The following is a 25,333-nucleotide window of genomic DNA, read 5'->3' as shown; positions in this document are numbered from 1 at the left end:
GAACACAGTCATGAATTTTTAGGCCATTAAGGTAATTCTTCCAATAAAGAATTTAGCCAGTCCTCTACATGACTGAATGAAATTATTTTCTGACCTATCTCCCCTCTAATTAATAACTTACAAAAGGATTGTTGCAAGCATAGTTTTTTTCTGTAGAAGCATAACAGATAGACTAGAGCTGGATCAATGGTACTGAAGCAATTGGCTGTCTGAGGGACTCCAAACTCTAGAACATGGATGTCCATCCTTTGGCTTTCCTAGGCCACACTGATTAAGGAGCAATTGTTTTGGGCTGCATATAAAATATACAATATAGTTAATGTATGCAAGTAACAAAACAGAAAGGCAACATAAGCATATAACTAGTGGGTTGGATTTGTATACTGCACAGCATTCCTTCCCACAAGCAGGTGGTATTCCTGCTCATATATGACCATACAAAACAACAGGAAGGAATTTCTTCAAAATCCCTTTCAAACTTGCTTCTCTTCTACTATATCAGAGTTGAGCTTTGAGAGCTACTCCCCCAGTCCTTCTCAGGCTCCCTCAGATCCTAAGAGTCATCAGCATCTAAATAATATTGGTGGGATCTCATTATGGACTGCCACAATCTAACTACTAAAACTACAAACTACTAACTACTAAATTACTAATTCCAAATTAGTTCAGTTTTACTAACTTACTAGAGCCAGGTTTGACATAAAATGAATAGTTCTCATCTGTTAGCTGAAAAAATCTTGACAAACGTGAGATTCTTCCTCCAACTAAACCAAGGTGAAAACATACATATGGACATGTGAAAGCCTGCTGAGTATACTCACAGGGGTACTCAGTACTTATATGGCAATCAAGTCAAAAACACTCCAAATTTTTATTCTTGATAATTTAGGCAACTGAACTTAGAGGTTTGGACGTGAAGGATTTCCTCCCTTTCCCTCACTCTCCTTCCAGATCTGCTGAACACTGATTGGTATGTACTGAAAACCATTCCTAAAACCAAATAATCTCTTTTTTGATAGCCATAAAGAGTAGACCAATGTTTCAAATCCATTGTTAAAGCACGTGTCAACACATGAACATTCTGCCCTGCTTGGCTGTCATTGGAAGAAAAGCTTTCTAAGAGCATTTGACTCTATCATTTTGTTACATCAGGACACAGAATCTCAGCTAAAAACTGCCATGCTGATTCTTCTCTCACTAAGACAGCTGACTCTTACTGTGGTACTATGAGCTTCTAATTCATTAAAATTTTTGGCATCATTAGTAGCAATTTGACTTGTTATAGTCAACCTCACAATACGTAAATAAGACCACTGAAAGAGAAATTTCATTTGCAACAGATGTGGGAAACTCGTCTCATGTGCAGCACTATGACCTTGCAAATTATTCTTTGTTCCTAGAGACATGCACTAAGGTTACAGTGAAAATAAAAATGCTAAAATCAGGAAAGCAAGAGTATGTTATTGCCTCTAGCAGTGAATGCTGATGAATAATCAATTACACTCTGCTGATATGTCTCACTATTTCATAAGAAAAAGGTTGTGGTAGAATGATTTAAACTTAATTCCTAATGACGCTATTCAGAATTTTCCTTTACTCCTTGTGTATTGCTACCTACTACTGCATTAGCAATTATAACAGGCATTGCACAGTCCTGAACAAGTACACTAAGTATAACACTAGTCTCCTCAGCAGAACAGCAAATGCATCTACAGGGAATGCAGCAGCCTAATGTGCTCTTTTAAAAACAACTTCATATGGCGAGGAAAGGATAGAAGGCAAGACAATATATAATACTGATTTTCCAGAATACAGATACAAATTAAACACCTACAGTCGTAAGTTCTCATAAAACTAGACCTTTGTTATCCATAAGAATTACAGGAAAACAGCAGGTTCCTCTCATATGTTCAGATTTTTAAAATCTTTTATAAGGCTTTTTTTTTTTTTTTTTTAAGATAAAAATCTCAAAGGTACAAATACACTGAGTAGCAGAAAATTACTTTAATTTTTCCACTTCTAGTAAACACCAGACGTTACATCTATTTCTAAAGATATATCAATAATGATTATTTTCTTTTAAAATTTAAATTTAAGTAGTTACGTAACATAAGTCACTAATGCAAATCACAAACATGCACACATGCTAAGATCAAGTACATTTAAAATTGCTTCATTTTATCAAAAACTTGTAGATAGTCAAAATTTAACAAATATTGTATTCAGACAATCTACTTCATGGGGAAGTTACTTTTTCCTTACAAGAAATAGAATTTTATTCCTGTAAGTCATGATCCAACTGCCAAACTCCCTGGAACTATATTTAAGTAGGTGACATTGCAAGGTGCATTTTTACCAACTATTTTATTTTCCTCTGCTTTTGTATCTCATCATCAGAAAATCATAAGATCTAGTCATAATTCATAAGATTTAGTCCAGAAAAAGATACAGCTGTGCAGAACCCATTAGCCAAACTGTTATCACCATGTGTATTCCCATCACTGTACAAGACAGGCATCAAGGTACAACCCCTTTAGCCTGGGTTGCCATGCTTCCTAGCACAGCATTACAGCTAAGCTCCCTCAGCTTCACATGTTACACAGAGCACAGACTCAGGCTGTATTTTGTGCTTGCAGTTTTATTTTCTGTACTAACAGAAACCTCTGAGACAGTACAGAATTATGTCTGAGGATTAAAGCAAAGCATGTGTTTAAAAGCTTTACTCAATGCAGGTCATAATGTTTAGTGTCTTCTTGGTCTCTTCTGGCGTTACTGAACTGGAAAAAAGGCTGTAGGATCAACTAACCTCAGTGTTGAAATGTATCACTGCAATTTTCATTTTATATAGCAGATTTTACTTTATGCACTGCTAGCTAAACTCTTTTGTTTTCCTCATCGTTAGCAAAGAGTTAGAAAGTTACCATTAAATGATGATGATCACTACATATACTTTTCCATTTAATACTATATGCAAGACAAAATGCAATGAACTTATCTTTAGAATATATAGTATAAAAATAATACCAGCACTCTTTGGGGGAAATTTCTGGTATTTTTTGTTGTTGTTGTTGCTGTTTTTTGTTTGCTTTTCTGTTATGCAATTGTAATGATTTAGAAATCAACATAAGATATAGTCTTTTCCTGTTGAGTCTACACTGTTGCATAGAAAAGAATATACTCAGAAATATCTTAGTCACAGGAATATGTCATGTTTGTCATGCTCTCCTGTTAGTTTTCACAATAAAGAAATCTTATCTCTATCAATCAAAAATGTGCAATTGTCATTATCATGTTTTTATACTTGTTCCCTTTACTTGTGTCTATAAGCCCCTCTTAAACACTGCACACACTAAAACTCTCTATTTTGGGATCTGTAACATTGAATTTTGCCAAGCTGATTATCAATGGTGTTGATTTACTCCAATTCATTTTCCTGACTACTGACATTAAATCTAGAGTTGGCACTTCATAATTTAGCTAAGAAGGATTCTGACAAGGCAGCTTAAAATGAAAAACAGTGCTGTATTCTGAATAAAATGTGTCAATAAAGATGAATCCCTTCTCTATTTAAATCTTTGGGAAAACACCAAAAATAAGAGAGGAAGACAAGAGAGGATTCAATAAAGTATAATTTTGAATCCTTTTGGCAGTAAAGAATAAGAAAAAAAAAAGATTCACTACGATCACATTAGTAAGATCAGTTTTTCTAAGTCAATTTCCTCAACTACGGTTGTCCTAAATTCTCCCTGTCTCCTTCTCATTTTAGGCATTAAGCAAATGCTGTCTTCCTAAGCAAGGCAATTTCAGAGGACCTCAGTGTCTTCTCATTTCCAAAGTGAATATGTAATCCCATTGTAAATTTAGGATAACAAGTACACAAAAATAGCAACACTAGAAGTAATGAGGGTGATGTCATATAGCATTACTGTAGTGAGTTTTAAAAGCTTTCAGATAAGTTATAGTGTTATCCACTTTCTTGCAATTTTGATTAAACAGGGGACCTCCACTAAGAACTGGTTTTCTTGGAAGAATCATGTTATGGTACAATATGGGAGTTAATAAGATCACAGATTTGATTATCAGATAATAATGTAAGGATCATCAGTTCATTGGTTCTTTCCCACCTGCTGTCCATAGATTAAGGGAAGCCATCAGTCACATTTATATCCTAGGAGCCAGCTGAGCTTGTATGTCAGTAACAGAAAACCCATGTCATGGGAAAGAAAGTGCACATAGGGAAGAGACTTCTGAACATACTTCTCTAGCAAAAGCCATTCCACACAGTACTGAAAGCAAATTTTTGTAAACCTGGCTCAAGAGAATACTGTCAAAGCTCAACACGTTTATGATGACAAAGAGGATAAAAACAGCCCACTTCAGAAACTGAAACCATGTCAACTCTCCTGGTCTCTCTTCAGTATTTTCTTTCAAAACCTGTTTGGTTTGGATTGAAAAGAATTAAATTAACTAGTGGACAGCCACTGTTTGGCCCTACTACTTCCGAGACTCAAAATTTTTTCTTCACCGTAACCTGTGGATTGAGCCTTACATAACAAACCTAGCAGCTACTGAGCCCAAAGGCAGCCAAACTCTTGTTGCCACCTGGACTTCTGTTTGATTGCCCTCATCTGAGGCCGAGATGCCCCAGACATATCCAATATTAACAATTTCTCAAGATAACTCCACCGCAGACAAAACTTTTGTCTGGGTGACAGATGTTGGGTGATTTTTACATGGATTAACAATAATTAGGATTAGAATTGACAAAGACTGAAGCTCCAGTTGCACTGGTCTGGAAAGCAGCTTCTCAGGAAAAGCGTAAGATACAGCAGCGACTTGGGTGGGAGAAACTCAGGGTTGTGACTGACAGTGCTTTGCCCACACTATGTTGAAAGTAAGGGTTAAATCCAAGAGTCAGAGAAAGCACAGAGCTCCAGCAGGAGTGGTGTTGGCAAGGGGTTGCCAAAACAGGGGCTGGCAGAGAGCCATCTGGGCCTTGTCTGAGGGTTGGGCTATCGCAGCTAACTGTAACTTAAGCGCGGTGGTAAAGCAACAACAGAAGTGCAACAGTTTATTTAAAGAACAGTCAATTCTGTTTGCATGAACTCCAAACCCAAGTACACAACCTAACCTAAACATCCAGAATACCATGAAACTCTTTTATCACACTTAAGCTTCAGTAAATATTACAACTGAGAGTTGTATGACTCTTCTCCATATACAGTGCCAAGCAGAGTTTGAAGGAAGAGTAACCAGTACTCTAGAATTAACTGCAGTCAATTTCTGCAATATATATTACTGCAATAGTTGTTCCCTGATTTCTGGAGTCATATGCAACACTTGTTTTAACAGCTTTATATTCCACTTATATCTAAGTAGCTGTCAGAAGAAAGAAAAAAAATGTATCTACACAAAATCACAATTCTAAATTCTAAAAACAGTAAGATACATTCATTCAAATTGAAAGATGTAGAAATGCCAAATTTGTTCTTCACCTCATCATTAAAGACCATCTATTCAATAGACACATTCACTGCAATACAAGTATCCTTATATGTATTCTGTACAAAGAAAGTAAAAAAGAAGCAAGAAAGGAATTTAAAATATTTGTTTTACCTTGATCTGGAATAAAATTCCAGAAATGAAAACACCTATTATGGTTAGAATTAAGAAATAAAAAGGCAAGGGTGCTATTGTCTTAATTGGCTGCTTCAAAACAAATTTAGATTTTCTTTTTGAAATTTAATATGTTCTAAGCAAGTCATTTTACCATTCCTGAATTTCCTGAAATCATACTGTACACCTCTGCCATGATAATGAATGTCTTTTAGATTTTATGGTAATGGCTATGTGGAAGCAAATGTCTGCTTATGCAACTGGTTTAACATACACAACTGTGCTTACCCCGTGAAGAGTTCCTGTTTCTGGAAAGTGGGCAGTTATCATCTGTTTTGATGCATTTTGTCTTTTTGTGACACAGTTAGTAACTGAGTCTGCAATAGACTGTGATAATCCAATCCTCAACTACACTTATTTTTTCCATTCTCACTCCTCATTTGTAATTTCGACATGCTCTTATTTAGTAGACTGTGTTCCAAGGCTGAATTCCTAGAGAACTGGGTTTTCTCTTAAGACACTTGCACTACTCAAAAAGAAGATGCAAGTGGAAAACACATCAGTAGAATGGTGATTTTTTTCCAATAAAACAAATAAAATAAAAGATTGTCAGGTCCAAATTAGCTTTTATAGAAGTGTAAACATAAATTGAATGCATTTTGTGCATATTAACCTAAAAAAAAAGACATAGAAGTACACTTCAGGAAAGGACAAATCTGGGACAAAATGTCAAAAGGAAGAAAACTAATCATTTTTCAGCTGAGCCCTAAGGCTGTGGATATGGTAGCACATCCAAAATGCAATACTGCATCAGGTTCTCAGCACCTTTTAAAATTCAGGCATAACAGACTGTTTTCAGAATTGACTGTTTGAATTTTCTTATTTGTAATGTCTCTCTAGAATAAGATGTCCTATCCAGTCTTGTATAATTTTTCTTATAATCCTTTTTTTTTTTTTTTTCTTTTCTGGTAGCGTTAAACAAGGAACAGTTATGACTCTCCTATGTAAGTTTGATTTTTATTCTTTAATGAAGATCCATGAAGGCCTTGTACGTTCATTTTCAGGCTAAAAAAAAACCTAGTTGCCTCACTTACAGAGATGAGCTGTGTAGACTGGTAGGAAGACATCAATAGACAGCAAACTTACAGCAAGGATGGAAACAGAACAATTCTTACACAAATTCTCAACATGTACTCTAATAGTCAAAACCTCTTTTACCTTCCCTTCTCTTTCTCTCTTTAGGTATAACACTATCAATAATCGGACAGGCACTGAGATTTTGGATAACATTATTACTATAATTCTTTTATTTAGCAGTTGCCAATAGTTTTCCTAGAGGCTTCTGCTTTCGATATTTTTGGGGCTTCTAAACCCTTAACAAATATTCATCCGGCAGGTTTTGTTAATGGCATCTAATTTATCCACATTAAGCTTATCTAAGGAACACTAGCTGCCCCTAGCTGTATGGAGAAGAAGTGCAGCATTCTATCAATCGCGTATGATCGATTATATACAATATTTTCAGCATTGTGTAATACATAAAACAATACAGTATAATATTTTTAAAGTAGAAGACCCTTCTTAGTGGAATTCTGCAAATCATATTTCTTTTTAACCAATAGATTGCAATGGAGATCTGATGCCCTTGAGAACTGTCAGGCAAGTCACAGTCAATTATTCCAGTTTCTGGGAAAAACTACCATGGAATACCTAATTATTTGGTTTAGAGCCTACAGCTACAGCAAAGTAGGCATTCTGTGTTGTGTGTGCTCACTGAAGCCCACATCTTCAGATTCTCATCTGGTTCTTCTAGAAGCTATAAGATTATACCCATAATTAAAGAAAAAGAAAAGTGTTTGTTCTAAATATGATTCAGAAGTGAAATGGACATCTAGTTAGGAACCTTCACCTTCACCTTCCAAGTGTACATGGACATAGTGTATGCATGCCAACAGTCTATGTAAAATGTGACAAGATTTTACAAATTATTAAAAATAGTAGTATGTGGTTTCTTTCCTCCCTCCCTTCTCCCCCCCCCCCCCCTTTTTGTTTTTCTTTCCTCCCTCCCTTCTCCCCCCTTTTTGTTTGTTTTTTAATTGCTCAGTTAGCTTGTGCTAATTTTAAACACCATAAGCATAGAAATATGGGCTTTTTTCACAATCATTTACTCAGGAAGCAAAGGGGTTTGTGACTTTTCATTAACAACTACACAAGATATCAAATAAAACTTCCAGAAGGTTAGAAAACTGAAGAACACAAAATACAAGGAAATAGAATCTACAAAGGAGCATATACAAATCTTTGACACTCGTTTTTATTCTCAACATTAATCACTCTTCCTTTGCTCATTCCCACACACCACTCCAAAGGTGACTCTGATCTGCTTTGACAATGCCCTTAACAAGCCAGATTTGTTAGGCCTCATTCCTGTGCTTAAGAGAGCAAAAGAAACGAGACACAAAAACTGACAAATTAAGAAATAAAGTATAACGCAGAATAAAGTTTTAAAGTACTCCTTAAAGTGTATCATGTTTGTAAATTACAGACAAGCAAAACTTATTTTCATCCACAGGAAGATAGCCAACAAGTTGTAAATTTGATATAAGGGACATAAGGTAGAGCACTGCACTCATAGCAGGTGCCCCTGTAGTTTTAATAAGCATCTTAAGGATAAAAAGAACAGAAGAGAAAGAGTACTTGTCTGATCATTTGTTTTTTCTCATTGGTACGAGCCTAGGTGTACTCAATCCTTCAAGAAATGCAGCTTGACCATAATGTAAAACTTCAAATTTTTGAATAGTTAGGTTATGTTATTGTGCAAATAAAACTTCAGGAAAATCTGAGAACAGTATTTTTACTGTGTTAAGGTGCATAAATCCAAAGTTTACATTTGTTATCAAAAAGCAAGTTATGATAGTCCAAATTCCCTTTTATGACAATTTGGCACAGATAGTGACTAAAAGCTTCATCCACCCTCTCCTAAACATAAGTAGTTTTCACCTTATGTAAATAAATTTTTTGTGACAGCCTGATCCAATACAGATATACTTCACCCAGATTTTCAGCTGAGGATATGAGATTAAAGGATTTTTACCAATCCTTTGAAAATTGTCGTTCTGACTTTTCAATTCCGATATTTGGCAACCCTGCTTCTTTTTGATAGTTTACAAAACGGCTCAGGGAATCTGACAGTTATCAGGAACTAACTACACCTTTAGAAATAATGTAAAACACGTTGTTGATCAGATAAAAGTCTGGTTCTATCCTTCTTTTCATTTGTCTTGGTTCTGAGAAAGCAGAAAAAGGAACACATGAATTTGAAGGAAGCAAAGAAGCACAAAGAGGAGATAGCTTCTGGAGCCTTGATAAACTGGTATCAGGAAGGGACTGCTGCAGTGAGGTCAGAGACTGATTTCAACAAAAGCCTAGGAAAGAGCTAAATTCAGATCTAGCTCGATTATAAAGGAAAAACTGATCCCACTGCTTTCCAGACAGGAGAAAGAAAAATGCCCATAAACTCAGCTCAGAAGTCCTGGAATGGTCATTGGAAAACTGAGCAGAAAATACAGAAAAATGGAGCAGAAAGACAGCCACAGAACACAGTTCTTATCTTTTCAGGTTAAACCTCATTGTATGGTATTTACATCCCATATCAATGTACAGTCTTTGATCATTCCCAATTTCACACAGCTTTGCACAAATCTACTCTCAGAGATTTCAAATCAAATCTTAATTCTACTTTTCTTTCCCATGCTTTCAAAGTTTCATAGAAACTTCTTCCTTCATGTAGTTCCACTCAGTAGCATATGCACTACAGTAAGCCTATACAAGGCCAAGTCTCATTTAAAAACTGAAGATGCTCACAAGTTTTCATTCAAATTTCTTACATAATGAGATGCACTTAAGGCAGTGAAAATCTTTTTTCAGAATGAATTTGTAAGAGAATTTTCCCATTGCATATCTGGTATTTTCCTCTTACCAGAAATGTTAGCCATCAATGTCACAGATTTTATTTCAAGTTCTCATTGTGGCATGGAAAGGTTCACTTCTGGTAAGACACCAGGTAGTTTAGTGGAAGCAGTTTCTACTTATGCATTGTTCTGGATTAAGATCAGATTATCTGGGGGAGGGGGGGGGAGGAGAGGGGGAGAATGAAGCTTAAGTTTTCTCTCTGCCTTACTCTTCTATCAAGTCTTGCCACAAAATCATAACATTATTAAAGCTAAAGGGAAAAAAAGAATGTACTTTTATCACTTTACAGACGGTCTACAACAGGTTTAAAAATGCAAAGCATTTTTTACTTTTTGAGTAAAATGGAAAGTCAGCATCACCAAAGTTTTGGTAACAAATGAATCATCGTAATAGAAATTGGTCAAACACAAAAATGTAGATCTCAAAGACATTCATTTCTTTCTTTCTTTTCTTTCTTTCTTTTTTTCTTTTTTCTTTTTTTTTTTTTTAAATAGGCAAACTGAGAAATAGTTTGAGCATTTCAGAGCTCAGTTGGAACAAAATCTTTAGGGAGGTTTTATAAATTTTGTTCTAATTCATGACTTCTGAAACAAACAAAAAGTCTCCCAGAGCTTAATTTTCCCACATTGAGAAGCTGTTAAATGACATTTCTCTTCATTCCAGTTCACAGACCACTAAAAAATACAGAGCATACGAAAGTAGCACCAATATTAGAATGTATGCCATCCAGGCAGAATGTAAAAGCTTTGTACCTGCAAACCTTCTGAAAACACCTGGCTGAGTTTTGCCTTAAGAAGAAAACCTGTGTTGAACTGAGCTTTGTTTAGGTAAAGATTTTTCATACTGCTTTTCCTGTGAAAACATTCTAATTCATCCACAGTGACCCTAGATATTTGCATTAGGGTGATAAGGTCCCTTACTATTAAATACCTTTTTTCCACCTAAATCTATCTGCTTGGCTAAAATACTGCTAACAAGGGTTCTCATTCTTGTCTTTTACAGTCAGAACATTTTATACTAATTGGTAGTACTAGTAAAGGGAGTTTCTTCTGAATTTTTCATGCATAAACTGACAGTCAAGTGTTGCATTGATGGTTGGACTTGGTGATCTTAATGGACTTTTCCAACAAAGATAATTGCATGATTCTATATCTTGAAGATTAGGAAAAAAGACTTAAATGCAATACATTGATCCCACCACACACTCCCAACTTTTTTTCTGTTATATTTAAGTACAAAAGGATCTATGACAGAAAATAGCTGCCTTCTGCTCCTCCTTGACTCAAAGTTGTAAAAGGGTACTATGATTAAATGAATTACAGCTATGAAGGTATTTGTATCTTTCTGCGTGTAGATTTTTTCATAATCTGTCTTGGATCTAACTGAACAATTTGTTATGCTTTGGTATTAAAAATTATCTAAGAAGGAAGATTATCTTTATTAAGTGTGAAACATAGCAAACATAGTATAAAAATTACCCTGCAAAAATTCTCTTTTTGAACCTAAGATTTCGTTGTCCATCTATCTGCTTGCTATACATATAAGTGAATATTATTCACATCCCAAAAAATAAGAATTACATACAGGTATCCCCTCATCATCAATCAATTCAGATACCGCCAATGTCAATGGAGTTTCACCAGAATAAATCTCATATATCATGTTTATTCTGCAAACAACATTTCTTTTTGCAGAAATTGAAATGCAGCTGCACAGAACCAGAGTTAGCTTACTATCTAAAAAAATGTCCAAGCAGACAAATATTTTAGTTAATGTGCTATCATTAATCGAGAAATAAATTAGTCATGATACATTTGCAATCAACCTGCATGCATAAAACATTGGGAATATTTTGAGTATCTAAACAAGCTATCTTTTATAGCTCACTTTTTTCAATTAAAAGTATCTACCATGGAAAGGGAAGAGAGAAAGAAAATACTGTTCTCTTGTATACTAATATTTAGTACTCTGTTACATCCTCCATTTTTTACATTTCTGCATACCCATTCATCTCCTCAAACATCTGCAGTACTTTGTCTCATAAGTATATTCCTGAAGCCAACATAAGATAAAGCACTTTTTTTTTTTATAAACTGGTACTTTATAAACTGGTGTTACACATTCAGCCTATCCACCACGATCAAATAAAAGTGCTAACACTTCAGATTCATCTTTTAATTTATGAATAATTTTGAGAATATTTTTACAGCAACTTCATCAACAGTGTAATTATAAGCCTGATTATAGATAATATGTACAAGAGTACATGAGATACCCATCTAGAGAGAATGCTCAAGTTTAATGTCACTTGTACTATATTAAAGAACATTAATTTGCATTTTACATGTCTGATTCTCACAATTTTAGTCTTATTTTCACCAAACCAGAATGGACTTATCTCTTTGGATATTCCCTATCTTTCTGAAATGATTATTACCTTTAGTATTGACTATGATTATTCTGAAATGATTACTACTTTAAAGATTACTATCTTTGAGACATTGCTAATCAGCTAAGTTGACTACAAAACAGGTATGCCTTTGTATGTTGTAATTATACTTCTCACTACACTGTAGATACAGATATGAAATACACAAAATGAATGAGGTACTTAGACATTTTGCCTCTAGGTTTTTTTCTCTCTAGGAAGTATTTTGATTTATTCTCTAATTGCAGCTCAAAACTACTCTTATTGCAATTCTTGCACAAAGGTTGAATGTAATATAATTTTATTCCTGCTGCTGCAGGCAGCCCAACAGTTAATTTGTTCAGCCATCCAGAAAGATTTCAGCCTTATCTAGACATCAGTCCCCTTCATCATAACAGAGATGCACACACTTATTACATGAGATGGCCCAAAGCAAACAGTGACATTTATGAATCTGTACAACATGTAGAGTCAACAATATCTAGGGCAAATAATGTGAAGCATATGGGTTTTCTTGAGTAGTGCTTATGTGATAACATCTTTAGAATTTAATATAATTTATCAATAATTATTGTGAGAGGAGGGGTAAGTGTGTTAGCTCTGGTGACATCATCTCCACTCAAACTTTAAAAACCTTTGCTATGAGTGCTTTGATAGCATTTGTTGCATGCAAAACATCAAAACAGAACTGTGTGAGCATCTATTTTTGAGGTGAAATGTGTAATATTCCCATTGGTCATAATCACAACTCTATCCCTTATGTAACATGCTTCTGAGGGCTTTTGCGCAACTGACACGTATTTTTTATTACCAGACATTTTTATGTCAATATACACTGGAATATATATACTTCCACAAACAGCTTTTTTGTGTGCAAGTGCAGAGTTTTTAAAAAATACATACACTTCTACAGCTTGTTTTTTTGTTTTTTCCCCAAGAGAGGATTTCATAGTTGACAATTAACCTGCTTGAAAGAAGAAATTTTCTGCAAGTGTCACACGTTTATTCTTACAAAGCTTTGATCATCATTCTTGGTAATAAAAAGAAAAATGCAAATCTTGTGGTTGCCACACCTTCATTTTCAGACTGAATAAAAAATGGCTTGTTCTAGTTAACAAATGAACAAGGAATTGACAGCAGGTTTCAACACTAATTAATCTAGCAGTTCTACACAAGCAGCAACGGGATGTCTCCTCTCACTGCATCCTTTCCTCTAGCTGTGGAAAAACATGCCAGAAAAAAATTACCTTTGACTGCTCTCAGAAATTCATTAACTTCTTGTGAATCTCTTATTTTTACACTACGATAGTACCAAGAGTGGCAACTACACTTTATAAACTGAAGAAAAACAATGACACCAAGCTACAAAACCATAAGCACCAGAAACAGGTTTAAGATCTGTATTCCCTGTACCTGTAACATACTAAATATAATTTAATTGCCCATTGAATTTTTCCTTTCTTGAGTCAACTACCATTTTCTGTTTTCCCTGTTTTCCGGAATTAATAAAGATGACTTTCCATCAGCTACAGCAGCCCTCTGAGGAATAGGAATAATGTATAAACACCTGACTAATGGAGTAGGAATTCCTCTCTTGCTATGGAAAACAAAAATGCACAGCCATACCAAAAGCCCAGAAGCCTATGCACTAACAGGCTCTTGGCAGTAAACTCAGTAACCTCTACAGCACCGGTGTTGTTCTTATAATTCGTTACATAATGAATTATTGGTAATAAGAAATATGAGGAAAACACAAGGCTGATGTTTCAAGAGTATTTTAAATTGCAATTTAAAGAGTTAAACTTGTCAAGAAATTAATAGTAATCTAATTTTAAGGACAAATTATCCATTAGAACTAAAGAAGAAGTAAACATTGCTGGTTGCTTATTTTTTCTTGTTTTTTTCCTTATAAGTTTTCTCTTTGATGATTCTGTGGTTAAAATCAATTTACTTTGTAAAAACAGACAAATGGATCAACAACAGTCATTATAGGGCATGCTGATCTGACTGATCTGACTAACGTGTTATTAACCACACATCAGATTTATTAGTCTGATTTGGGAGTCTATCTACTTCTCTCAGAGTGAGCAGTTTAATTACCAGTCCAGGAATGCCTAGGTCTGGTAGTTTTGTTGTTTTTTTTTTTTTATTTTAAAGCAATGCTGCCCCCATCTGGGAGTTAAATGTGCAATCTCCTCCACCTCCTGGTTACAGCTTTTATTCCATCCTGCCTGAAACACATTTTTATAAATTTTATAAATGCAATCAATATATCTTCCAGTGTAATGCACTTGAAAAATGTTTCTAATAGATTTTAACTGAAAATTTACAGAGATGAGCTTCAACCGAGTATTCCAAAAAGTCAAAATTGTTGTTACTGAATACACATACACTGATTAAGTGCAAAGTAAATGTACTTCGGGATGTGCTACTGATAGGCAGTGTTAAATATTTTTTATTCCAAATTTTACCAAGAAGCTTTTGACATTTTTTTCTGCAAGATAATATTAGAAGCAGGTAAAAAGAGAAAGAAACTATACTGGATGTTAATTATAGTACTTCAGTGTACAATCAAAACAAACATGTATCTTTGTTGATGTTTATTTGCTAAAAATATTAGCTTAATACAAGAAATGCAGTGAATGTATTGGTCAGATTATTACTGGTTTACAGTGTTGAGTGTTAGTCTTGTGCAGGTAAAATGAAATTAGATTGTTTTTTCCACTGGCAATGATTTTATCAACTAATAATATACTTCAGTATATTGAAATTGCAGTACTGTATTTGAAACTACATGCTTATCCCTATTTATGCCTTTTTTTTTTTTTCCCTCTACTCACCTCACTTTAAGGGCTATAAATGTTATCCACAGAGTGACAATGAATAACTTCACAGCTTGCTAGAAGAAACGCAGACTGGATTTTTTAAATGGTCTCTGTACTAAAACCATATTGAAAGTCTGTTATGTTACCCCTCAAATTCTGTCAGCCAGCAGACAAAATTTCTGAGGAATTTAGACCAGAAGAAAAAATCCAGGTGCTCGTCAGCACCCACATACTAGTGTATAACCAAATCTAGGGACACAAACTCTTCCCCCACTGAAATTCTGCTAAGTGCACTGTGGCTTTGAGGGAAGACTGTCAGAGAGCTCATCATTCTTCCCCTGTCCCACAGCTCAGATACTGCTGCAAGACATGAACTGGTGAACGTTGGTCTGGTCTCAGATGCCACCTCAGCACAGAAATTACATGTTGCCTAAGCAGTGTAGATGTGTCAGATTGTATTCTGAACAATCCATCCCACTGGCTGAAGTAGTAAGAACAAATACCTAGCGTTATGTGCATGAACAGCACATGCAATTTGAGCTAGTTCTGTATCTCTCCTGTGGCTATACATGTTCAAAGAAGCATAATCTCCATATTCATTAAGTTGCAAGGCGGTAAAGACTACCAGAGCATTGCTTAGCACAAGTAATTTATCAGCCCAGTAAATCTAACCATGTACAGTTCGCAATTTCAAGGACTAGGTTGAATGCTAATGGGGGTTTATCACAGGAAAGGCTAAAAAGGAAGAAAATACAAGTAAAATACCATAGCTGTCTCTTGTGAAGCACTATGGTGGTATTTTCGCACTTGCATGAAAGATCTGTCTTCTTACTGCCACAGTCCAGACAATTCCAAATAACTGCAGATTAGTAAAATATTCCTTTACATTGATACCTCAGGTATGCACATCAAGACTTTGATGTCACCCGTCAGATACCTTTATCCAAAGCATGGAGAGTATTGTTTATGTTATACATACATGTGACATCTTCCTTCTGCTACAGTTACTCTAAAAATTAAAGCTTGGCCTGAGAATGGTCTAGCCAAACTTGTAATGACACCCATAGATAAAATCCTTTTGCTGGCGAAGGGGGGGAAAGAAAAAAAAAAAAAAAGGCACAATACTGCACACATCCTGTGTGTTTTGTATAATGACTTAGCTATTGTTAAAACAGATTTCTTTTGGGTCCTGTGAAAAGTTAGCTTTTCATTGCAGTAGGAGTTCATTTATTGCTACATTCTACAAACTACATAAAGTTTATAGTTGTTTTTTTTTTTATTATTAGTACAATGATAAATATTTGGTACTGCATTATAAAATAGCAAACTTTGTACTGCTATAATTACTTCCCCTAGGAGTACAACATATCCTTTTGTCACTTTAATAGCACTGGTATTCTCAGACAGAAGCAGTAGGGCTAAAGGAGATAGATGCATACATAAAGAGCTTCTAATCATAGGCATGAACATATCTAGAAAGCAGTGTTATTCTTCAAAAAAAAAAAAAAAAAAAAAAAAAGGTGTCTGTAGCTCCAAATCAGGTATTTTAAAATTTTCTAAATTAGTGAGTAAGAAAATCTGAGTTCTGGCTCTCTTTTAGGCAAAAATAAATAAACCAGAATTGCAATCATCAAAGAACCAGCACCTAGACAGTAACCAAACTATGAAAAGCTGTCAGTCACTATATACAGTATATTTATCCCTTGCCATTATCACTGTGGAGTTTAAACTACCGTAAAATATAGATAAAATGTAATAGAATCAAAGACTTCCTGTATTCCTTCACTCCCAGTTCTATACCACTTATTGTAATATGAGCGTTATTGCCTATCTCTACTACTTAACTCTGCTTTGAAGGAGAGGAGGTACACATTGTAAGAATGTTAGATATCACTTCATGGTAGCTTAGTGTCATAAAATCTCACTTTCTTAGCAAAGTGATTGCTCTCATCTTTGGTTCCTTCCTAATTTATGATGCTAGAAATCACAAATAGAAAACCAAAGTTGTTGGGCTTCAGGATAAAACACAAAACTATCAAAACAAATTGACTTCACATGCATCATTGCAAATATTCATAATTTATTCAGTCTTCTTTGAACAGAGGGTCATTTCCTTTTCAAGACAGACTAAAAAGCATAGCTTGTATGTAGGAAGAATCATGACACTGCATGATAATATGAAAGAATAATATTTACTTGCAGGGAGTTTATAAAAGATAATGCTGAAAATAAGCTATAATTTTTCCTTGTAAGAAAGATTTGTTTCCTTACAGTACTGCTTTGATTTCTTTATCTCACACAGATTACTTTTTATGTGTAGCCATGGATCCTAAATGACACAAAGAACAAAGAATCTCATTTATAAGTTAAACGGTTGAACATCATAGAGCACAATCTGAGACATCCAGGAACTGTGATGTTACAGATCCCATAAAACCAAGACTTGCCATTTCCTGGCTTCCAAATGCTTAACTGAGCAAATGCAACATTATTTTATGACTAGAATTGTTGTTGACTTATTAATGAACCAAAACTTGATTTAAATAGTGCATTTCATCCATTCACAGAAAAATTGGATCATTACTGACTTCTTGCTTCAATATGATATAATTACTTACTCCTTACTTAAAGGAGGGTCTAACAGATGGGAGAACAGTTTTTGTTTAAAGTGTACAGCAGTGTTGCCACTGATCTTTATGAATAGTACTCCATCTTGAATATGACAAATATTTTTAACAATCATTAAAAAAGTACTCTGAATAAAAATCTGAGCACTATAATTAAATGTAATTAAATCAATTAAATTGATATCAATCAATAAATTAAATATAATTAAACAAACCAATCTCTTGGAAGCAAAATATACAAGCACTTGAGATTTCAGAATACTGATGTTTTATAATCTTCTGGGAAAGGTCACAGAGGTATAGCCTTTAGCATTATGGTTGCTGCTGCAGTTCAGCTTCCCAGAAGACAAGCATCTACAGTCAATTACCAACCTCAGTCACATTTACATATCATTTTTTCTTAAACTTCCTTTCAAGCACTTCTTGGAAGATAAAATTCACCTTTTATTTTCAGCTTGAACTGAATACTATTCATTGTAATGTGCATTCATGAGATACATATTTTTATGACAATGACTTGGATATTTCTGATTTCACAGGCCACTGAATTAGAAGCATGATGAAAGGAACTGACTGGACCATTCCCAATGAACATAAGTTATCAGTTGATATGAATCAGCAGGCATGGGCATACTTTGTTATTTGTCATACCCACTGTCACAAAGTGAGTGAACCAATACCCTGATCTCTTTTACCCTGGAAATAATGCAGTCTTGTACATCCATGGCTAGACAATATGAACATGCATCCAGAGGCTCAAATACAGTTAGATGGAGTTTGTGATGTTTCTACCCTTTAAAATTGTCAGTCCAAGCTTTTTCTCCACTGAATTTCAAAACATTACATTAATACAACTTCACAGGACTTCTAATGAAATAAAACACTACTTCAACATGTAAAAACATATTATGTGAATTTGCAACTGAATCTAAAGATGCCTCCTCTACAAAATCAATCTATCATAATTCAGAATTTGTGGAGAAATTTCAATTTTCTTGTTGCACAGCCACAATGAAATGTTTAAATTTTCCCTTTGACAAATTAGGATTCTGTTTTCAAAAATCCAGAAATGATAATGGTGGAGATTTTAGAGGTTTTATATGCTAAATATAAGTGGATTTTTACTATATCTTGATGTGGATGATTTCATATAAAAAGCTGATAAAGAGATACCATTCATCAGAATTAAAAAAAAAAAAAAAAGGCACAGAAAAGATGTAAAGGATAAGGTTAAACTTCTGCAGCATTACATAAATTTGCATTTGCATTTGTGGGATTCTGTGTTTACATGTACTAGTAAATGTAAAAGAATGTAAAGAATGCTTGGTGATCCAGATTCAGAAGTGCATGACTACTTTATCTTGCCAGTGGAGCAAAGAAACAGTGGAATAAAATTCAAGATTCCTTGGCTTCTTGTCATGCAACAGGACAAATTTGATTCCAAAGTAGAGACTTTGAGATGTTTGAAGTGAGCAGCTGAATATGCATCCCAAAGTACATAGCTTCAAAATTATCTTCAAGAAATTTTCTTCATTTTGTCCTTAAGCTGAGCGACTCAGACCAGACTAACCTGAAGCCAAAACAGCATTCTGGTCCTGTCCATGGAACTGACATGATAATTAACAATAATTAAGAGGACTAGTCACAAGGAGAAAGATTTCACACCTGCCTCTTGATAATTTATTTTCATCTATCCTGTTTATAGGAGCAGACACAGTCAGCTGAACTAGCAGATGCAGGAAAAATAAAAAAAGTTTATGTTGTTGCTAAGAAAAAAAGTATGAAAGAAGATCTGTGGTATTCGATATCTGACATTTTAAAAGCTTTTAATCCCTTGACATGTAAGAGAAAATACAGATTTGAAAAAATATTCATAATTAGCACTGCAGTATTAGATACCAGTCTGCAAACATCACCCTGCAGTACTTTGGGTGAAGATAATCAAGGAAAATCTTGAATATGAGCATGTCGCTATGTTTTTATATATATCTTCATTGAGTACATAAAAGAAAATTGCTTAAACAAACGTAAGACATGAGAGGTAGGAAAGAATCTCCATATCTCAAGGTCTGACTTAATCTAGCTCTAATCATTCCCTTCTTTGAAAGGAAAAAATGTCTTCCTAAAACAACATGTATATTAAAGTCCTCAGATAGCTGCTGACAGCATTGTCCATATCAAAGATGTACATCAGCAGTTTTATTCTGTGTTTTTGCTCAGTCCTTCAAGATAGTTCTCCCATGAATAATGCTCTTTGGGGTTGCTAAAATTCCAAATACTCTTCTACAAAACGAGTCACTAACACATCCTAATCTAGTGACCTCAGGTTCAGTTAAGTACATCACAGATATAATTAAACCCAGGAAAAAATAGCATGTTCCACCCATATTCTATTATACGTCCAACAAGACAGTTACATATACTATCTACTAGCCACAGAAGATTCAGGTAACACTGACACTTGTTATAGCATATAATCTAGTTGGAGTTTCTTCTATTTTTAACAAGTTCACCATATAATCAAGTACCCTTTTCTGTGTTTTCTATATAAGCAACATTTCCGTTGACAGTAGCACATGCTAAAAATGTTCCCTGATGTCCTGTATTTTGACTGGACAACTCGTAAGGATCTGAACTTAACATTTTTAGTATTCAATTGAGAATTTGTGCTTCAAATTACACGCACCAGGGTGGCTATCTGACATATTTTTCTACTGTTATAATAATAATCATTTTCACAGGATACAGTAACACTCAGGCTGTAGACCAAGGCCTTAAGCTTTCCTTAAGCATGCTAACATAAATAATATTATTTTTTAGATTTTGAATGATGTTATATATTTATTTTGATATTTGCTTAATCATGTCATTTACCTCCTTTCAGATAATTTGGCCTTTCCTAGATTATTTCCACGTTTTCATGCAGTTTGTTTTTTTCCTCTACAGTTTTATTTTATTTACAGCTGTTCCTCTTGTTCTATTATAGTAATGTCTGAATTTCATTTTCTGTGCTTGAATATCATTTTCTCAAGCAATTCCATCTAGCTCACAGACATATTTAGTAAGCATGTTCCTTCACTGTGCAAGCTGAGACACAAGCACCTGCCTATGTTTAAAATGATGAGGCTGTATGTTTTTTTAAACTTTATCTAAAGAGTATTGGTTTCTGCATGACTGTGCAAATTTATAAGCATATAACATTTTTTTGTGCTCAAAATGATATAATTTAGTCACTAGACAGAACTATCTATAGAAAACTTCTCACAATTACTTTCCTCTGCTGCAAAAAATATATATGTTTTGTTTCTCCTTAGCTATTTTCCATTTTTACTTTAAGGCTTCAGCACACCTCTCTCACTTCTCACAATTACCTGTTCAAAAACTGGGCAGGTTAAGACAATATTTTAATACATGATGTGTGAAATCATCTACTTTTTTTCTTATAAATATTTCTGATTATAACATTAAGTGCTGCTTAGATTCAATAATCATAATGTCCTATAATCTTGTCCATTTTTATAGTCTGATCTCATTCTCTGCAGCAAATTCCCATTTTTTCTACACAGTCAGAATATTCTGGCAGTATTTTTTTCTTAAAACACAATGCTCAAGTACAGTTCTAACAATTTCCCAATAAGGTTTCTGCCTACCTCAAAACCTACATGTATGTCATGTGAAAATCTCAAGTCTTTCAAAACATTTCTAAAATTTATTGATCTTGTTTCAATTTTAAATCTCTCAAAAATTCCTTCCACAAATTATGGTCTCACTCCCCTTTCTTTACCAGTTTCATAATTGGATTGCATATTGCGTGTTAAATAAATTAATTCCTGTACCTTCACTGACTCAAGAAGACTTGTATTCTTGTTCCTCCTCAGAATGTCTACAATTTCTACTTCTAGCCCTGATGATAATAAAATAAAATTATGAGCCAGAACTAATACCAAAGAGAAGCCTTTTTTCTACCTACAGGAAAACTAACATTCAGAAAGAAAATTAGAAGTAGTATCTTTAGCCATACAGCTGCTAGTGTTTCAGTCCAGAATGTTCCTAGCCAGTCAATATAAATACAAATATCATTTTCATGTAAACTTCCTTTAAAAAAAATAAAAGTAAATATCAACCACAAAGGATGAATATCTACTCTTAAGGTCACATTCCGATTTTATTCCCTAATACTGCTAGTGCAGTGTGAGCAACTGAATATATGAAATCAGAGAATCATTCAGGTTGGAAAAGACCTCTAAGATAATCTAGTCCAACCACTGACCCATCACTTTCGTGTCTGCTAAACCATGTCCCTCAGCACTACACTGACACAGTTCTTCAACATCTACAGGAACAGTAACTCTACCAGTTCCCTGGACAGCCTATTCCAGTGCTTGACCACTCTTTCATGGAAGAGATTTTTCCTAATATTCAATCTGAACACCCCCTGGCACAACTATTATCTCATCAACAATACATCTAATCTAACTTGTAATACTTCTTAACCACTTGAGGAGAAGCTTCTGCTGGCATGAAATCCCTCAGTCCATGTTGTTGGATTCACTGACATTATCACACCTTATGCAATTATACAATCCAAATTTCTTAATAAAGCTCAATAATCAACTCCTTGCATTGTGTGATTCAAATTTCCTCTATTTTTTTTAAGACTACTACCTCAAAGTTGCTCAATAGAAAAACAGGAATGTTATTTTTTTGCTGACTTTTCATTCCAAGAAAGGATGTGCACTAAATCCATTTAACACAATGATTTTGAATAGACATTTGCAGCTCTTCAGCACAGACCTGCACTTCAAATGTCGGTCAACAGAAGATAAGACTGCATAGGAGGATCACTTTTAAGAAATTAAAGCTAATTAGATATTACTAATCAGGAAATTTGAATTAAAGGTAACTGTAAATACAGTGTGAAATGATAGAATATAATGAAAAGAGCATTGAAAAAGTGGATTTTCAGCAATAGAATTGCTTATCCTGAAATGTTTCACTAGTAGACTATCCACTCCATTAAAATGCAGAGATAGCTACTTTATTAATCCTTTTTAATAGACCACTGTCATTCAGATACCTTTTTTGCTGATCTCAGAGAGCTTAGTTCAACCAATTAAGAGCACAGAAAAGTGTCAGCATAGAAATGTCAGTATGCTCTGCCTATGAAATATGAAAATACATATTCAGAAATATGAAGGATGTTGTCCTTTCATAAGCAAAAAATAGAAAAGGACAAAGACTAGCTGGAACACAAGAGGGTTTATTTTTTGTCAAACTTCTTTGCCTTTTTCACACAACAGTTGTCCTGTCCCAGGTGCAGAGTTCTTTGCACTTGCTCTTGTCAAATTTCATGCAGTTGGTGATTGCCCAGTTCTCCAGTTTGATCTCCCGACAGTGCTTCTCATCCTTTAAGGGAATAAATGTCTTCTACCAATTTAATATCATCTGCTAATCTATGTAGTATACCTTTGAGTCTTGTATCCAAGTCATTTACGAAAACATTAAAGAGAACCAGCTCTAAAATTGAGCACTGTGGAAAAAAACAAAACACCAAAGTTTCCCAATGTTTACTAAGCACAGAATCAGTAAAAAAAAAAAAAAAAAAAAAAAAAAAAAGTGTTAAATTTAGGTGCTTGAAGGAACATTACATACCATATCTATAAGATAACAAAATGACTGATACCCTCCTGGATGTCTACAAATTTTACTGCTACTCAGGACACATGGCTAAGAAAACTTAGCTTATTGCAACGACTTAACAATTCATATTTCAGGTTCACTGAATAACTTTAAGTGTCGTTATGGATCAAGTATTTTAGTTAAAAGGAGACAGCAGTAACTTCTTCCAAATTGTTTTGTTTGTCCAGTTGAAGTTTATCAACAGAGCAAGTATAACTTCTTATTATGTAGTAATAAGGTTGAAAAAAAAAAACAACAACATAAATTTCCTACCCCTAAACAACAAATTAAAGAAATATATTGTACTGTCCTAAGTTTGTTCTATTATTTTTCTTCTTTGTTAATTATACTCTCACACTAACACACTATCAGGCTATGTCAGTCAATACCATCAGAAAATAGTACTGGCGGAGATTTAATGGAGGTATCCAGGACATATTCCGGCCCTAAAACAGGATCAAGAACACCCAAATCTTTCTAAGACATATACCTAACCCCTTCTTACACCCCCTGACTGAGGGTTCAAAACTTCCCCAGACAATTTATCCACTTGTTTCAAGCTCGTGAGCAGGAAAATCACTCATGTTGTCTAATTCTCCTTACTGTAGCCTAAGTAATAATTAGGAAAGAGAGTGGAATATTAAAAAGTACATAAAGTAGATGGAATTTTGAGTATTTGGTTGAGAATATCCCACTTAAGAAAAACTTTCAATTTCATTGAAGCAGTCACTACAAACAAGTCATATGCTCAACATGCTTCAGTATGCCCTCCTAGTGCAGATTTGTAGGTTGCTCATACACTTGACAGCCTGCGCTTATCTGACCAAAATAAAACCAAAATAGATTATGAAGAGATTTAATTCCTGGAAATATTCAAAAAGAAGACAACTGAAATTGTTCAACAGTAATACTAGTTTGCAGTCTAGAGAGTTTCCTGAGTTCAGATATGAACTTCACCACGATTATTCAAACTGAAAATAAATCATTAAAAATAATAATAATAATAAAAAAAAAGCTAGATCTAGAAAGTTTTACTGGGGAAGCTGAGAATCAGAATTAACCAATTCAGACTTCAAACACTTCTAGATGAATGCAGAAAGAAACATCTTGTTCCTGTTAGTTAGCTGTATGATTTTTTCTTGTGAGAAGGAACAAACATGTTACTTAATTCAGAAGGTTCCCTTCTGAAATGACTAAATTTAAGTCACTGTTCACTAAGAACAGTGGGAAATTGGCTGTCCAAGAAGAGTGCACAGTACAGAATTTTTTTTTTTTAAGAAATTAAAGAAACAACTAACATTGCTTCTGACAGTTTTACAAATGCTTTGTACTAAGTTCAGTGAAAATCTGCTGGTAACAAATTTGTGTACTTAGTTGTTGTACAGTTGTCCATAGTATTTTTGTTGTTTTCAAAGTAGAATCAGATTTACCACTATTTCCAGCGCAGCTCTTGTATAGGGCAACAGGGCTTAAAGGACAGAAATATTTTAAAAAAAACAAAAACAACAACAATAAAAAAAAAAAAACCCACAACATTGTGTCTAGCAGCTTTAATCCTCAAAAGCCCAAAAATCAATTTTAATTAGTGAAATAGCTTGAGAAATCATGTTCATATACAATGTTTCTGATCCCAAGGAAGTTGATAGCAATGTTACTATTGACTTTAAAGCAAATAGGGTTGAATTCAGCAACCTCAGACATTTTCCTTATTTATTTCTATAAGGCTGAGTCTCAGTGAGCAAAACATGAATGTATTCTTCAGTCATTTCTACTCAACGGAATGGTTTTGATGCAATTGAAAGGCTCAGTTAAGGAGCAGGCTAGGAAATCTGAAGACATATTTGCTGACCAAATCAAAGATACTTTAATCATAATAAGTTCATTCAACTAACATAACAAGATTGGAAGAGATACCCATTTGCTTAGGAAGACAATACTCTGTTTTGGTTCAGCAGTGGCATGACACATTGATTTGCTAGAAGAGAAAGTGACAGAAACATTGCACGCAATTGCATAACATATACTGTATCCAGAAAACTGCTCTGTTATATACACACACATATATATATATATTTAATCAGCAATTCACAGTACACAGCAAAATGCCAGTTGTGATGAATACAGAAGACTACAGACTATTTATAATTTTGATTTGAGACTGAGCCCTCTACACTTTCAGAACTATA

The 25,333-nt window shown here is 34.3% G+C and overlaps 1 long non-coding RNA gene across 7 annotated transcripts in view; it reads right to left on the bottom strand.

Annotated features, from left to right (window-relative positions):
• The window catches only part of LOC116237983 (uncharacterized), a 342,684-nt gene that overhangs the window by 238,042 nt on the left and 79,309 nt on the right, over positions 1 to 25,333 (bottom strand). The window contains exon 4 of one of the 7 annotated variants that reach the window (XR_004168846.2): positions 22,566 to 22,998. The exons of the other annotated variants lie outside the window; for them this stretch is intronic. This is a non-coding gene — a long non-coding RNA (uncharacterized LOC116237983). Of the gene's footprint in view, positions 1 to 22,565; positions 22,999 to 25,333 lie in introns of those variants that run through there. 7 annotated transcript variants of the gene reach the window in all.

Source organism: Phasianus colchicus, chromosome 4, assembly GCF_987193195.1.
Source record: "Phasianus colchicus chromosome 4, bPhaCol1.hap1.1, whole genome shotgun sequence".
NCBI classification, from domain to species: domain Eukaryota; kingdom Metazoa; phylum Chordata; class Aves; order Galliformes; family Phasianidae; genus Phasianus; species Phasianus colchicus.
Note: the sequence above shows the minus strand (reverse complement) of the source record. Positions and strands in the feature narration are given on the sequence as shown.